The 5000-nt window shown below is 41.9% G+C and overlaps 1 non-coding gene and 1 pseudogene across 1 annotated transcript; both read left to right on the forward strand.

Moving 5' to 3' along the window:
• Window positions 1–51: 51 nt before the first annotated feature.
• On the forward strand, window positions 52–160 carry LOC132963977 (5S ribosomal RNA; annotated as a pseudogene).
• Window positions 161–282: 122 nt separating this feature from the next.
• LOC132964355 (5S ribosomal RNA) lies at window positions 283–401 on the forward strand. Its single transcript, XR_009669337.1, has one exon. It is a non-coding gene; the product is annotated as a 5S ribosomal RNA (ribosomal RNA).
• The last annotated feature ends 4599 nt before the right edge of the window (window positions 402–5000 follow it).

Genomic DNA, 5000 nt, shown 5'->3' on the forward strand with positions numbered 1-5000 from the left:
AGAATCAAGGGCATGACATCTTTAAAAGGCCCCTGTCTGCACACAATAATGGCTTACGGCCATACCACCCTGAACACGCCCGATCTCGGAAGCTAAGCAAGGTCAGGCCTGGTTAGTACTTGGATGGGAGACCGCCTGGGAATACCAGGTGCTGTAAGCGTTTTCATTTTTTTGATCATATGTTTTTTTTTTATCATATAGAGACATATTCACATGTCCAAAAATTCAGCCAGAATCAAGGGCATGACATCTTTAAAAGGCCCCTGTCTGCACACAATAATGGCTTATGGCCATACCACCCTGAACACTCCTGATCTCGTCCGATCTCGGAAGCTAAGCAGGGTAGGGCCTGTTTAGTACTTGGATGGGAGACCGCCTGGGAATACCAGGTGCTGTAAGCTTTTTCATTTTTTTGATCATATGTTTTTTTTTTATCATATAGAGACATATTCACATGTCCAAAAATTCAGCCAGAATCAAGGGCATGACATCTTTAAAAGGCCCCTTTCTGCACACAATAACAGCTTACGGCCATACCACCCTGAACACGCCCCTTTTGCTGTCAGAGTTTGTGTGGTGCTGAAGGAGAGCTGACGTGTCAGTACTGAGCAGGACAGCTGGACTAATTTGTTTGTTTTTTGGATGCGTTTTGGATTTATTTAAATACCTCAGATTGTGAGTGAATGTCCCCCAGCAGTCACTGACTGTTAGGGGGATCGTTTTTCTTTTCATCTTTTTTTCCTGTTTTTTTTCCACAATTTTGTGAAGAATTTTTGTTTTTTTGTGAATGTTTGCTCGTATGTCGCGAGCAAACTCACACGGACGGATCACAAAGATGACAGGACCACGGACTGGAGAGATGGAAAAAGGAAAAGAGAACGGACAACAACGTGAACAAACAAACATGGCACTGAAACAAAGGAATGGATTAAACGACAACGAGAAGAACGACGGACAAAAAGGACGGATGAAAACGGCAAATGAAACAGGGAACGGAATGGATGACGGAGAGAGAGGAAGAGAGAGGAGCGGCGGGCTGATTGCTCCGCATGCAGAGAATGGGAGAGGTGGCGAGAGAGCAGAAAAAGAGGAAGCAAAAGTGTCTTTTGAGAGAAAACTAACACTAAACATTGAAATGGTGGGAGACAAAGTTCCTCTAAATCACGTCATGAGCAACATAAAAATGATCTGTGGGGGCCTGCTGGCGTGCAGAACCCTGGGACCTGAAAAACTGGAGGTGACGGTGAGCAACATTAAAGGAAAGGAAAGGCTGCTGGATGGATTTAAAATCGGAGAGACCAGAGTCGTGGCGAGAGAACTAAATAATGATGAGCTGGTGGTGTCTTTTTTAAACCTGCCAGCGTATATCACAGATGAAGAAATAGTTTGGAAGCTGACGGGATGGGGAGTGAAACCGACATCACCAATAAAACGCAGAATGTGGCCTGGAACAATGATAGCTGACGGAACGAGGTTTGTCCGGGTCAGATTTAATGACCAGGTACAGTCACTCCCTTACTCCACAAAGTTTAACACTGTGATGGGGAACGAATACTTTAGAGTAATACATGATAGACAACAAAAAGTGTGCAGGATGTGCATCCAGCCGGGACACATCCTGAGAGAGTGTCCAGAATTTATGTGCCACAACTGTGGGGTGCAGGGACACTTTGCGCGAGAGTGCAGCGCGAACAGCACAAAATGCACAAACTGTAAAAAAAGAGAAAATGAATGTGAGTGTGTGAACGGAGAGGAAAGCAAGAACGAGGTGGAGGATGTGTACGAGGATGAAGACGAGGCGGAGGAGGTGTACGAGGAGGAGGCGGAGGAGAAGGAGGTGATCGGAGCAAGCAGGAAGGAGATCAGAGAAGACGAGAACAGTGACGGAGAAATGGAGCAGAGCGGAGAGAGCGGAGGAGAACGGGCGTCAGAGTGCGAGCTGGAGACGCCGGAGCTGGCTGGAGAGGGAGGACAGCAGAAGCAGCGAAAAACGAGCGAGAGAGGGAAAAAAGGAGACGGAAGGGACGTGGCAGAAGACCCGGGGGTAAGCATGAGCACAGAGGGGAGGGAGATGCCTGAGAGTGGTGTTGGACAGGCGGGAGGGAGAAAAATCACGCTAAATAATACGGGTAAAAGCACCAGTCCCAATGAAACGGACAGCGAAATGGATGTGAGTGAACTGGCGAGTGCGCAAAAAAGACTAAGTCTTGGACAACGAAAAAAGTTGGTGAAAAAATTGAAATGTAAGGACAAATAATGACTGACAATAACCCCTGTAAATCCGTTTTTTTTGTTTTTATTTTTATGATAATGGCCTTTAATTTATTTTCGATAAACGTGAATGGACTAAGGAACAAAGAAAAAAGACATGCGATTCTTTCCTTGCAGAATGACGTTTTGTGCCTGCAGGAGACCAGGTGGGATGATTCCCTGGTGGAAGACATAAAAAAAGACTTTGTGGGCCATATTTTCTGCTCCAATGGCACGTCGAGGGCGAGAGGAGTGGCGGTTTTAGTCAAAACGGGTCGGGTAACAGGGGTAAATTTGGTTTATGGAGACAAAGAAGGAAGAATAATAGTAATAGACTGTGTGTATGAAACGAAAAATATAAGAATCATAAATATATATGCACCGAATGGAGAAAAAGAAAGGAAAACATTCTTCATTGCAATAAGCAAATGGTGGGAAAGGAATTGTATAATAATCGGTGACTTTAATGTGGCGATGACACCCACCGATGTGTCAAAAAATAATGTGTTTAAGGGGGATGTGAGCAGGGGGACACTTAAAGATATAATGATAACGAAACAATGCATTGATATTTGGAGATTGCTACATCCATGGGAGAGGGTGTTCTCCAGGAGACAAATTGTACTGAATAGATTAAAACAATCTAGAATAGATTATGCGTTGGTGACATGCGAGGTAGTGAGGTGGATTAAAGAAGTTGAATATAAAACTAATATGTGGAGCGATCACGCTGGAATAGAAATCACGTTTAGAAAAGAAACGAATGTACGTAAAGGAGGGATATGGTGCTTTAATGCAAGCTTGCTGGATGATGGAATGTTTGTGAAAAGTATGGAAAGATTGTTGAATGATGTGGGATATGAGTGGAATGAGAGTGAAGATATGAATGTGTGGTGGGATAGTGTAAAAGTCAGAATTAAAAAAAAGTGTATCAATTATAGTAAAGAGAAAAAGTGGAGAGAAAATAGAAAGGAAGAGAATTTGAGAAAACAACTAAGTGAGGAAATAGCATCGCTTGACAGTGTAGATAATGTAGATGTCGAAAAATACATACATTTAAAAGAACAGTTGGGAGTGATTGAACTTAAAAAGAGTAGGGGTGCAGCCATTAGGAGTAAAATACAATATATGTATGAGGGGGAGAGGAGTACAGCCTTTTTTTTAGGTCTGGAAAAACAAAAACAAAAAAGAACAGAAATAAACGAATTATTAAATGAAGCAGGTAAAAGTGTGACAGATAAGAAGGGAATTTTAGAAATAGTAAAGGGCTATTATGAAAGCCTGTTTTCGAGACAGGAGTGTGATAGCGTGAGTGTGAACAGAGCTTTGGGTGCCTTAAAGAAAAAACTAAGCGAGGACGATAAAATGTGGTGTGATTGTGAGTTTACAGAGGGAGAAATCAGAAGTGCTTTAGAGGGGTTAAACAAAAACAAAAGTCCTGGGAGCGATGGCCTAACTGCGGAATTCTACCAAGCTTTCAAAGAGCAGCTGGTGCCCTTGGTGAACAAATTGAGTAAATATATGGAAAAAGTGAAACATATACCAAAAAGTTTAGGGGAAGGGGTGGTTACTATTTTTTACAAAAACAAGGGGGACAATAAAAATCTGGACAACTACAGACCAATCAGCCTACTCAACACAGACTACAAAATCATAGCGAAAACAATAGCCAATAGAATCAGGGAGGTAATAGGAACAATCATAGAACAAACACAATCATACAGTATACCAAACAGAGACATAGCAGACTCAATCATTTCAATAAAACAGACGGTCAGGGATATGGAAGGGGAGGGGGGAATATGGCTAGGGATTGATTTAAATAAAGCTTTTGACAGAGTAGATCACGGGTTCATGGGGAAGGTGTTAGAGAAGTTTGGATTCGGGGAGAGAATGAGAGAATGGATAAATATGTTGTATACAGGAGCGGAAAGCAAGATAAAATGTAACGGGGAACTAACTGATTCTTTTAAAATATCAAGGTCAGTGAGACAAGGATGTCCGATGTCAGCGCTGTTGTACAGCTTGGTAGCAGAGCCGCTGGCAGCACTGATATCGGAAGACGTAAACATAAAAGGTATAGGTAAGGAAAACGTAAAAATAATACAGTATGCAGATGACGTGAATATAATGGTAAAAGGAGAGGAGGATATAGAATTGATATTAAAACATGTACAAACTTATGAAAGAGCATCTGGGGCAAAAGTAAATGAAAATAAGTCAGAAATTATGTTACTAGGTAAGGAATCCAATCTAGTTAATAAGTGGGGATTTAAAACGATGTGTGAGAGAAGAAAAGTGTTGGGAGTGAATATGGGGAAAAATGAGAATGAATGTGATGATGTAACATGGAAAGAGGTGGTGGGTAAAATTAAAAAAACATTGAATTTGTGGAAAGCGAGGGGTCTATTGTTGAGAGGAAGGGTAGCCGTAACAAATGCTCTCGTGTTGTCCAAAGTGAATCATGCGCTGAGTACTTGTACGCTTCCGGACTGGGCCTTTAAGGAGATTTCAAAGACCATTAGGGACTTTATTTGGAAAAACAAAGCAGCGAGTATAGCTCACAAAACAATAATAGGGGCTAAAGATCAGGGGGGGCTAGCTTTGATTGATTTACTTACAAAAAAAGTAGCACTAAGAGTCAAATTGATAGGCAAATTTATGGACCAGAACCGGAACGTAGTTTGGAAAAACCACTTCAAACAATATCTGTGCAGTTTTGGACTCTACAACGAGGACAACCTGTACCA

Source organism: Labrus mixtus, unplaced genomic scaffold (genome assembly GCF_963584025.1).
Source record: "Labrus mixtus unplaced genomic scaffold, fLabMix1.1 SCAFFOLD_62, whole genome shotgun sequence".
NCBI classification, from domain to species: Eukaryota; Metazoa; Chordata; class Actinopteri; order Labriformes; family Labridae; genus Labrus; species Labrus mixtus.